Here is a 12,525-nt window from a genome sequence, read left to right as displayed (position 1 = left end):
CTTCCTTCCTTCCTTCCTTCCTTCCTTCCTTCCTTCCTTCCTTCTTTTCTCTTTCTTTCTTTCTTTCTTTCTTTCTTCCTTCCTTTCTTTCTTTCTTTCTTTCTTTCTTTCTTTCTTTCTTTCTTTCTTTCTTTCTTTCTTTCTTTCTTTCTTTCTTTCTTTCCTTCCTTCCTCCCTTTCTTTTCCCTCCCTTGTTTCTTAGTCTCTACTCATTAAAATTATGCCTTTTGGTGTGCGTGGGTACGTGCGATACCAACATGCCCATAAGTGATAGTCTGTCCATGCAAATGTGCTCGCGGTGCATTGGCACGGGATGTCCGAGGTTACGTGTAGTTTGCAACTTCAGAAGCTGACCAAGCTCTGACAATGTGATGTGAGTGCAACTGCAGCCTAGCCAAAATGAGAAAAATGTTAGCGGGATTGTGAACTTTTCATTTAAACTTAACTTATTGCAAAACTTTCCAATGGCCGAGTAGAGAGTTTGAGAATCTGTCTTGGAGGCCAAAATGAATGAGACTTGGAAGGTTTGACTTCACTCGTGTGTGTGTGTGTGTGTGTGTGTGTGTGTGTGTGTGTGTGTGAGAGAGAGAGAGAGAGAGAGAGAGAGAGAGAAATCGTATAAATGTGTGTGTGTGTGTGTGTGTGTGTATATATATATATACATACATATATCATAAATCTGTTACTGTCACTTTAGGAAATTTATCACCCTCAAGTAATGTATTATAGTTTTTTGTTTTTTTTTAAAGAGCACCAATTAACCAACCAGAAGAGAGGAAAGAAAAAAAAGTACAGAGGCTTCTTAGAAAAGTTTTCAGAAAATTGAAAATGTGCCCCCCTCCTTTTTTTAAATGAACCTTTGTACCCTTAAGTCCTTAACTCTCTGGTGTTGTGTTTTTGTATGTGTTGTTGAATGAAGACTATTTTGTGTGTGTGCTGGAAACGAGTTAATCCTGCATAGGAAATGAGAATTACGTTCAGCTTTCAAGTGTACCTGAAATGTTTAGAAAACTCTCAAAGGCAAGTTCCCTTGGGCTGGGACTGAGCAGAGCTAGAGAAAGGCCCCTTTCATAGAGCCAGGACAGCTTCAGGGTGTGTAATTTGCTTAGCCTCTGAACCCCATATGATTTACATTATTCTGATTTTGAAGCACCTTTTCTCTTGATCTACCATTATGAAGTCATTTTTAAGAACACTCTGTAAATAGAAATATTATACTGCGCATGAAACCACAATGTTAATGCAGACTGTCTAAAATTAGACCATTAAGCACCCTGTTTTCAAGTGGTGACTGGTAATGTTGCAAGAAAAAAAAATAGAAATATACATGTTTTGTATTAGTTTGTATGACATTTCTTCAGCATACAGGAATGCCATTACTTCACATTGTCCAGGCCAAACCAACACAAATGCATACCTAGAAAATCAGGGATGGAGTGTGTAATAACTTTAAACCACAGTAACTGAAAAGACAGTTTAAGTACTGTGTGACTAAAAACTTCAGCTTTGAACTTGAGACATTAGAAGTTTATGTCTTCACTGAAGGATGACAACACAATTTGCAAAATTGGATAAAATAAAGAATTTTTGGACCTTTTGTAGATATTTGAATTAATAGAGTGTGTGATATAGAAGATTGTCATATTTCACTAGAGAGACTAATATTGTTTCTTACTACTTCTAATGGAATGACATGTAGCACCTGCCTGAATTGTTGATCAAAGAGCAACCCAGGGTCTGTCTCTAATCTGAGAAATTGCAAAGGATTCTGGGAAAAGTGATCAAAAGAATCAGAGATCCAACTATACCCTGAAGAGAATGATATCAGACTAAACTTTGTCCTCAGTTTAGTAAAATGCATGTCCCTTTAAAATTATTGCATCTCATCCAGATTAGTTTTTTCACCAATTCAAGTGTTCCAAATTCAAAACACTGTTGACCTCTTTTCATTCTCTCCACCTGTCACCTAACATCACTTCTCTTTGTGACCCTTTCACTGTGATTTACCCTTCACTTTTGGGGTAGGGGTAGAGAAGGATAGCTTGTCCTTGTCTGGCCCTTTTCTTCATCTACTACTTTCTGGTTGTGTACATATCCATGAGGCTATCTGATTCAGGTAAGAGAGGAGTTTACTAAGTCAGGCCACATTATATCCCTTCTAGACAACACACAACCCTTCTCTGAAGATTTTTGCCCTCTTGTATCCTAATCAGCTGGCAAGTGTTTCTGCTATGTTTAGCTCTCCCAAGTACTAGAAGCAGGGAGGGTGGCTCGAACAGTGAAACTGGCCTAATGGCCTTTATGGCCCAAGGAAAAGAAGACCTAAGAGCACTAGGGGGCAGTATGGAGCTATTGTCCTGCACATGCTCAGGTAAAATTTTCTGCTTCATAATTTTAAGTTTTAAGGGGGTAACAGGTAGATTTCTAAAGAGGATTTTTAAAATGTATAGGCTTCTTTTTAACCTCACTCCCCACACGTTCTCTTTCTTTGTGCCAGTGTTTCTGACTAAGCTGTTGATTTATTCCTGGCTATTGCTTTTTTTGTGGGTTTTTTTTTGGGGGGGGGGTGTTCAATTCTATAACCACAAAACTCCCTACAGATGTTACTTTGCAAATGACATCAGCTTTGGGCTCTCTATCTTGCCTCACCCAGTTATCGTACTATTCCCTGCATGTTCTTCAAACTGCCAGACCCTAGAGGGCCACATTGATCCAGGATGCCCATGATGATCCTATTTTGGCCTTTGTTCATTCTCAACTTCAAGGATCCCTACAAGCTTAGATGGGTTCTGAGAACTCCTAGGGGTTCTGGTCCCTGCTTGAATTTGTTCCAGGCCTACTCTAGTTGACAGGAAGCAGTAACAGTACGTTGGATTTGGATTCAAATGCCAATCCTTCTAATTTTAGTGCCTTATTGTGATCTCAATGAACTCTGAGGTCCCATCTACCTGTTAGTCAAGCTTATTTCTTAGTCTATACTGTAAGTTTTGCTTTGTGGAAAGATGCTATTTGTGATTAACTATTTGATTTATAGCTCAATTTTGACTTGTGATTCTTTACCACCTACCTGCAAAAAGAAATTCACTTCCCTTTTATGCCCCTTTTATGCATTTATCGTTTTATTGCATAATACCATTATTCGTGTCCTATTTCATATCACCCACCTAGACAATAAGGTCCTTAAAAGCATGGGATGTATCTTTCCTAAATACTATTTCTCTCCCAGTGCTTGGAAGTCTTCCCACAGGTGCTGAATTGAATGGGAAAAGTGACACTTTCAGAAAACTGGTCTACTTTTTTAAGCATGAAAACTTGAAATTGCCTATTTTATATGCACATATAGCTGAAATATGGTCTGTATTCTAAGATATATTCTATATTCTTACAACTTAATGGAAATTATTGAAGACATAATCTTTTCTTGATGACTTAGAGGTCATTTATAGCTGAATTGTTGTACTGTGTGTGAATACTATGATGTCTCCAGGGTCTTTTGAGGGCTTAGGACTTTTTATCCTGATGGTAAATGGTCCCAGCTTCCTAAAGGTTTTGCATTCCTATGTCTTTTTGATGTTTTGTTTTGTTTTTGCCTTTTTCCTATTGTTTCTTATTGTTGCTGTTAATATGCCTACTTCTAGCTTTGCTTCTCCTCTTCCAATTTCATGGTTACAAACTGTCAGACTGGGAAACTAGATAACCAAGTTTGTTAGAATGTCTAAATTAAGAGCAAATAGATTCTAAATGGAATCAAGGTACTTCTCCTTTAGGAAATTGGATGAATTTTAAGAGCATGGACTTGGAACATAATTTTAGCTGTTAGGAACCTTTATTTGTGGTTTCTTGATGGGATGCTTCTTACCTCTCTTCAGACATTTGAGGCTACCATGTAGTTGGGGTATCACTATATTAAAAAACCTAAACAAAAACTCCTGGGAAAAAATGCTCATTTTCTCCACAGTCATAAACCTCCTGCCATTCTACCCCTAACTCTTTTGTAGTAAATTTTGTAGTCTAACTATTTTTTAGTAAATCTTCAACTTTTGTTTTTATTAACAAGTCAGAAACTTTTAACATGCTTGGAAATTAAACTTTTCAGTCAATTGATTATGTACTAGAAAAGTTTAACTTTTCACAAATGGCGCATGTGCTACTGTGTGCTCCATTTCACCTTATGACTAAAAGCTAAGAATGCCTGTTTCATTTCCTTGACCTTGGTACAACATGGCTTTAAGGATTTCCCACATTGCCAATTTCTCTTAGTAACAGCAGATATAAAACAGTAGTCATAACATGAGTTATATCTCAGTATCATGGATTTTTGAAGTTTGATTAATTTTGCATATTTTACTGTTATCCATAAACTATAGAATTATATGTAGATGTATGCCTATATATTCATATCTTCCTCCCTGATAATTAAGGCAATTTAAAATGAATTTAGTTAAATTAAAAAAATAATAAAATCTGTTAGAGAAGAGGCAAACAGATTTGAGCATGAAAAACACTTCATAGATGCAAATATACTGCATCACACTTCTTTCTATTCCGTCTTATAGCCCCTATTGGCCAAACACTTTTCTCTACCTTTGAGATGCTTGTGATTTCAGTGCATACAGAATACTGAATCTCATTTTAGCTCTTGATTTCTATAGTAGATATTGATGTCACTGGTCATTAATCATTTATATATATATATATATAGTGCTTACTCTAAGTGCTTGAGAGGTAGGTGCTTTTATTATCCCCATTTTATAGATGAAGAAACTGAGATAAGCAAGGGTAAAGTGACTTGCCCAGAGACACACAGTATCAGAGGTCAAATCTGAACTCAGGTCTTCCTGATTCCAGGTAATCTACTCATTTTGACACCTAGTTGCCTCAGAGGGATGATGTGAAGAAAGCAATGCAAATATAATAGCTGGCAAAACTGTAGCACTTTAAAGTTTACAATGTGACTTTTGGACATTATCTTATCTGATCTTTATGCTGGCTCTAGGAGCTCTAAATAGCTTAAGCTGATTATTAAATTTTCAGTATGAAGATTTATGCCTCAAAAGTCACCAAAGTTCCATGTGAGGACTTGATTTATTGTTTTGTTGTTTGTCTAAACTTAAGAAAGTGATGAAGAAAATGTTAATAATATGAATTAAACATGCAAACATATTGTAAGGGCATTTCTTCTTCCCAGAGAGCTGGTTGTTAAACATTTACCAGTCTACCACTTAAAGATAGTTAACTTTATTATCCACATTTCCCAGATGAGGAAACAGATGTAAAGTGGTTGTCATTTGTTCAGGGTCATCCAGGTAATACATATTAGTATTAAGATTATTGTGAATTCACATGTATTGGTTCTTCAGATTCAGAGGCCAACATGCAATCTATCCAACTGCATCTTGTATGGCTTTCTCTATGAAGTTGGAAAAGTAGAATTCAATTTTTTTGGTTCAGAAAAATACCTAACCTTTTTTTTTCCTATTCTTGTCTGCTTCTTATCCTTTTCTTCATCTCCACATTTATTTAAAACAAATAATAGTAGTCGAGATATCAAAAAGTCAAAACGGAGATAAGTATTTAGGTGTCCCAAATAAGGTTTGGAAATTGCATCCCCTGTATCACCTTCATGGGTGAGACTTAAACACACATGATTTTGCTTACTTTAAATATGCAGGTAAATATTGAGAATAGTATTTTTCTAGTATTAAAAATGCACATTAATAAAAAGTAATATTCCTTGTTGGGGCCCATGCACTAGGTATGTATGTGGAGCTGTTGGTGGTTTTTAAAATTCTGTGCAAGTAATTCTAGTTCAGGCTCAAGGTATCCTATTGAGAATTCTAGGATTCAGGTGTGGTGATAAAGACACAATGAAAGCTACTGGGAAAGCTGAGATGGGTGGATCTCTTGAGCTTGGTTGTTCTGAGCTTCAGTGTGCTATGCTTATTGTGTATACTCACTAAATAAAGCATCAGTATTGTGAGGGGGGAAAGAGAGAGAGAGAGAGACAGAGAGAGAGAGAGAGAGAGAGAGAGACAGAGAGAGACAGAGAGAGAGAGAGACAGAGAGAGACAGAGAGAGAGAGACAGAGAGAGAGAGACAGAGACAGAGAGAGAGACAGAGAGAGAGAGACAGAGACAGAGAGAGACAGAGACAGACAGACAGACAGACAGACACAGAGAGACAGAGACAGAGACAGAGACACAGAGACAGAGAGAGACAGAGACAAGAGACAGACTGAGACAACGATAGACAGAGAGAGAGAGAATATGTCAGACTGAATGACCACTTGTCTGAACTTTCATGTCACTATAACACATCTGTGTGGGAATTACTCCATCCATAACTATGATTTCAAGGATACCAAAGGACCACTTCATTCACAAAAAATCTCCCATTTACCTTAACTAATAATTGTCCTTCTATCTGTCTTAGTTAACTTGGTTGAATGATTCTGTTTAGAATGCTGAAATTTTATCTCACTTGCTACCTGGGTAGACTGATGCATTAGGGTGAATGAGTTGATCAGAACAACCTGTTTTTTCTAGCAGAGAGCAAGGCAATTTGGCAGTGGAGAAGGATAGAGGGCTTATGATCTAGACTTAAAAGGGATCTATTTAGAGGAGAAGAAAATTGGGACAAAGAATGAGCATGGTATTGGGGCACTGTTTAGGGATGACAAATCAAGATGTATTGCAAATGCAAAAATTAATCTACAACACCATGCTCCTTCTCCTGGACAGTTTAAACATGACTTGTATGCTGATTCAATCATTCTTTTTTCATATCTTGCATTTTCTATTAATATGTGTCCTTGCCAATACACACACTGAGTGAACAATGGTGCCAGTCCTGGAGAGCATACCTTAGGGTCCTATTAATGATGAAGTGGCATTTTATGTTAATATGTTTATGTTAATAAGGCAGTATGGTGTAGTGATGAACACATTTGACTTGAATCCAGAAGACTTGATTCAAATCCTAACTCTGACACTTACTGATTGTGACTGAACCTCTCTGTATCTGTTTCCTCATTTGTAAAATAAGGGACTGGCTCCATACCTTCCAGAAGTCCATGTCATGTATAAATCTGTAATCCTTCCACAAGGTTTATCTATCTACATCTTAAAGTGAGCAGTGCGATATGGTGAATAGAAGGCTGACTGATTTGGCTTCAGCAAGGCCATGAATTTAATCCTGCTTTTACCACATAAAAGCTGTGTGATGAAAGTATCACTTCAACCCTCAGTTGAGACTCAGTTTCCTTATCTGTAAATGAATACAATTGTGCCTGTAGTATAGACCTCACAGAGTTGTGAACTCAAATGAGATAATGCATGAAATATATGTGGACACATTGCCAGCTTTAAAAAGCTATGTAAGTATCAATTATTAGTCTTGTCTGACTGAGTATTTATACTCAGTCTGTGCAGGGAGCTACTCTTCTGATTATTATTGCCACATCAGATTTCTGTCTGTGAATTTGTATGTTATTTGTATATTATTAACAGCTAGGAAAACACATGAGAAGGATTCTCTGAATTCTGCCAACTTAGGAGATGCTATGGTCTAGTCTCTCTTTATACCAAACCACTTTAAATTATCAACCCTGCTTTATTTTTTTTTGGCATTTTATTCAATTTTATTCATGAGGTAAGTTATGGAATATACTGGATCCATCAAATAACAGAAGTTTTCACATTTTGTAAGATCTTTTGTAAGATCATATAATTCCATTGAGTTAAAGAAAAAAAGTCACTCTTGGTGGTACAAATTAATGACATTGGAGTAATTAAAGAATAAAAATGTATATTTAAATGACTTGCTACCTCTCTATATCATTGGGAGCAAAAAGAGACAGGATAGGAGAATTTTAATGAATTGAAAAGTTATGAAAACATATAAAAGGATTATGTATTTGTGTCTTATATATCTAAAAATTCTATACTGTTTGTTTAAATGCATAAAAGTGCTCCAAAATTTCACCTAATTTTACATTTTAATTTTCCTTTCTCTTATATTAAGAAATAATATACCCTCCATATGACTGTCCCTTAAGTTACCCCTATTCCTTTTTCCCTTTTCATTTCCCTGGGCCTTAGAGGTTTGGACTGTAATTTTGACTTTGAACAGGCCCAAAACCAATGGGTCTCCCCTTAAATTTTCACCAACTTTCTTCTAAACCCTTATGACTATTTTCAAGAAGAAGATCTTGAAGATTTAGAGAACAATTTATTTTGGTTTCATCATATTCCAGTTCAAATAAGAAAGTGGATCCATGCATAATTGTATAAAAGATAGGTATTAAACAAGATCAGAGCCCTTATAAAGAGGGATCTTGAATTATTACCCTAAGAATATTTCAGGGAAATTATCAAAATTCAGCCTCTGAATAAAGCTTGACCTTACTTTGCAGATTATACATATTCCAGAAAATTTGCTTTAAATGGGAAAAATATATACATGGGATCATATTTACTCATTAATTCTCTATTGTAGTTTTAGAGATTTATTTCAATAGAAAATCAGTTTTAGCTTGGGAAGGTGATAAAATCACACTTAATCCTAGAGTTTGCTTCTAAGAACATTGTAGCTTGAATGAACAGGTCACATACATTTAATTCCTTTACATGCCTACATTATGAAGTGATACAAAAAGACAATCAATATGAACTTTGCATATTCGTATAGATGTAAATCATAGTATAAGGCGATTTTCATTACATTTATAGTTTTCAGTGATTATCTGGGAAATGCTATTTGTAGCCTCATCTTTACATCAGGGGTTTTGTATTATTTGGTTGCTAAAAGAATTTCTTAGAGGGGGCAGCTGGGTGGCAAAGTAAATAGAGCACTGGAATCAGGAGGACCTGAGTTCAAATCCAGCCTCTGGCACTTAACACGTACTAGCCCTGTGACCTTGGGCAAGTCACTTAACCCCAATTGCCCTGCCTTTCCCCTGCAAAAAAAAAAAAGAGTTTCTTGGAGATTTTTGTCATTTTTCAGTCATGTCAGAGACTATGTGACCTCATTTGGCATTTTCTTGGCAAATATATTAAAGTGGTTTCCTATTTCCTTTTTCAGCTCATTTTACAGATGAGAAAACTAAGACAAGTAGGGTTAAATGACTTACTCAGGGTCACATAGCTATCAAGTACCTGAGGAAGAATTTGAACTCAGGAAGATCAGTCTTCCTGACTTCAGACCTAGTACTCTATCCACTGTGCCACATAGCTATCCATAGAGGCCAGAGGATGTCTGTAAGCACTGATTTGCATTTTATTCTAATGAAGGCCTTAGTAGTTTTAAATATATATTTCCCTGACTAGATGATAAAAAGATGCCATATTTTATTGTTCTTTCTCCTATTTATTCCATAAATATTTAAGTGTCTGTTATGTAAAAAGGACAGGAGAAGGAGATACAAGATATGATATAAACCATACTGAATAAATTTTCAACCTGGTATGTATGGGAGATAGCAAGTAATGTTTGACTCTAGGAAGAATGTGAGTAGTGGGAAACAAGACTAGAGAAGCAGAATAGTTCCAGATGGTAGAGCCTTGAATGCTAGGCATAGGAATTTTTGTTTTATTCGGTAAAAAGTAGGGGACCTTTGGAGGTTGTTGTTTTTGTTTATTTGTTTGTTTTATCAAGTAAGACTATCACCAGAATATGATGAAGGTTATTTTGACAGCCATGTAAAGTACAAGTTGGAAATGAATCTGAAAAGATAGACCAATTTGGTTATTCCAGTAATCTAAGACAAGCAAAGGTGATGGCCTGATCTAGGGTATCTTTAGGGACAATGAAGAGAAGGAATCCGGTCATGGAATTTATTTCAAAGGTAGAAACGACAGGACTTGATAACAGATTTGTATTAGGAGAGGGAAAGTTTAGATTCAAGGATGACTGAGGGTTTGAGCATGCTTGATGGAAAAAAAAAATAAATGATTCCAGCAATAGAAATAAAACTGAAGAAAAAGGATAGATATGGGGTGAAAATGAGTTCAAGATTTGTGGACATATTGTTACTGAGTCTGAGGTGTCAGAGGGATATCAAAGTGAAAATATCCAACAAATATTTGGAAATATTGGAATGGAGTGAGCATTAAATAGAGTTTGAGAAAGGGGAATCATAAAGGTGATATCTGAAGTTATAAGCATGTATAAAGGGAAGAATGAAAAGAGGACAAAGGATGGAAACTTAGGGACAGCTGAATTCAAAGGCAATGAAGATGATGAGTGGCCAGCAAAGTAAGTAGTTAAGAAGGAGACAAAAAAGTAGACAATGTAAATGGAAAGAAAGGTCAGTGTCATGGAAGCCAAGGAGATGCAATGATATCAATAAGGAGGGATGCATAACTGTTTCAGATGAATCAGGAAAATCATTTAGCATTAAGACAAAAGATCACCAATGAATTTGGAGTAACCTGAGAAGAGCCCATTAGGGACACAGGAAAAAGGATAGAGGTCAGATTGTAAAGAATTAAGAAATGAGGGTGGAAAGGAAATGGAATCAGCAGCTATAGACTACTTCTATTGTCTTCTTTTCCTTGTTTTCGTTACCAAGCCCTGATATGTTCTCATTCTTTTCCCTAGTCTTATCCACCTCACTGCCACCAAACTTTTTCCTCCTCAAACACTGATTTCATTATGTCACTTCCTTGCACAGAAACCTCAAATGACTCAACTCTGTCTAGAAAATGGAATATAAATTCTGCTCCATTTTACAAATCTTCCATCCTCTAGATATATTCTCTCTGCGTGAAGACACTAACCCTATGCTTTAGCTAAGCTACCCTCTTACTATCCACAACCTTCCCCCCTTCCCCCAAACAAAAGACTGACCTCATTAATGACTCAAAACCTTTGCCCATGTTTCCACCCATTCATGGAATGCATTTCCTTCCCCCTACAACTATTAAAATTCAGCTGAATTCTTACCTCCCCAACAGGGGTTTTTCCAATTGCACAGTGCCTATGCACATACACACATACATATATACATATATGTGTGTTTGTATATGTATTTATATATATACATACACACATGCATATGCACACATATGCACACTTAAATACAGACACACACACACACACACACACATATATATATATATATATATATATATATATATATAGAGAGAGAGAGAGAGAGAGAGAGAGAGAGAGAGATTTCCAGTGCTAACTTAGAAAGACAGATTACTAGAAGCTCTATTTTTATTCCATTCCAATGGGTTCTACATTTGTCCCACATTTCCAGAGAAAATCAAATAACAAAACAAACACTTATTTCTTTAATGCTTTAATTATCTGTCTTAAATATGGTGAATCCTACTAAGATATTGTGTACCCTACCTAACTTCCTATAGACTTCCCTGAAAAAAGGGATTGGAACTTCATAAAAAGGATGTGTCTAGGTGCCATTTTGCCCATAGAAGAGGTAACCTGAATGAGTTTGGCTAAGGAATTTGAAGTGAGGAAATTGAACATCTATTGATGAGTATTGTAGTTTATGCCAAAGGTACTCTCATTCCCCAAAGGTAATGGAATCTGTTTGCCATGTTTAGTGGTCAGTTAATTAGAATAAAACAGTGGTAGGATTTTATATCTGAAAGGATATTAGAAATAATATCCAACTCCTTCATTTTATAAATCATAAGATCATAGAGTTAGAGATGGAAGGTAATTCAGAGGTCCTCTAATCCAACGCACTCATTTTATAAGTAGGGAGACTGAGGGTCAAAGAAGTGAATCTGTTCAAGGTCACCAAGCAAGTTATTGGAAGAACTGAATGCCTTTGACAATGCTGTAAAAAAAATATACATGAAACACTTTATGAAAGTAAATGTAAACAAACAGAAGTATACCCTTCTTTAAGGAAATGATAAAATATAGACATCCTTCATTTAAGGGAAACTCAATATGAAATTTTTCCAAAACATAATTTACAAAACAACAACGCCCCCCCCCCACAATTTTACCGAACACAACAAGCTTAGAATAGATTACTTGAATATTCAGTTATAAAAAATTTCTTATCCCTTTGGGGTCACACAGCTGACCTAGATCAGTAAGACCAGGTTATACAAATAAAACTACAGTACATTGATAGTAGACACAGGACATTGATGCTGTATTAACCACTGTAGTTGTAAATTGCTTGTGGAGGGTGGAATCTCCCTTCTCACATTGTAGCATCTTCTGTTTAACTTTTTTTTTTTAAGTTTTTATATTTGTGAAGAGTGTGGCAGGTGGGGTTGGTGATTAGAATTGGGGCCAAGAACATATATTGTGTTCATGTATGAATTGTTGCCATGTTAGAACTTGGAGGGACCTTAGAAACAATCTATTCTAGATGCTGATGTACTTACCTCCGAAGTTATATTCCAAATGGGCTACTTGGTGTAATGGGTGAAGAAAGAAAGAAAGAGAGAAAGAAAGGAAGGAAGAAAGGAAGGAAGGAAGGAAGAAAGGAAGGAAGGAAGGAAGGAAGGAAGGAAGGAAGGAAGGAAGGAAGGAAGG

At 36.1% G+C, this 12,525-nt stretch overlaps 1 protein-coding gene across 2 annotated transcripts in view; it reads left to right on the top strand.

Moving 5' to 3' along the window:
* PDGFC (platelet derived growth factor C) overlaps positions 1-12,525 on the top strand; it is a 252,689-nt gene that overhangs the window by 553 nt on the left and 239,611 nt on the right. The gene's annotated exons all lie outside the window — the stretch shown is intronic.

Source organism: Petaurus breviceps, unplaced genomic scaffold, assembly GCF_028583685.1.
Source record: "Petaurus breviceps papuanus isolate PSGF00001 unplaced genomic scaffold, PetGlider_PUasm1.0 76, whole genome shotgun sequence".
Classification (NCBI taxonomy): Eukaryota; Metazoa; Chordata; class Mammalia; order Diprotodontia; family Petauridae; genus Petaurus; species Petaurus breviceps.
Note: the sequence above shows the minus strand (reverse complement) of the source record. Positions and strands in the feature narration are given on the sequence as shown.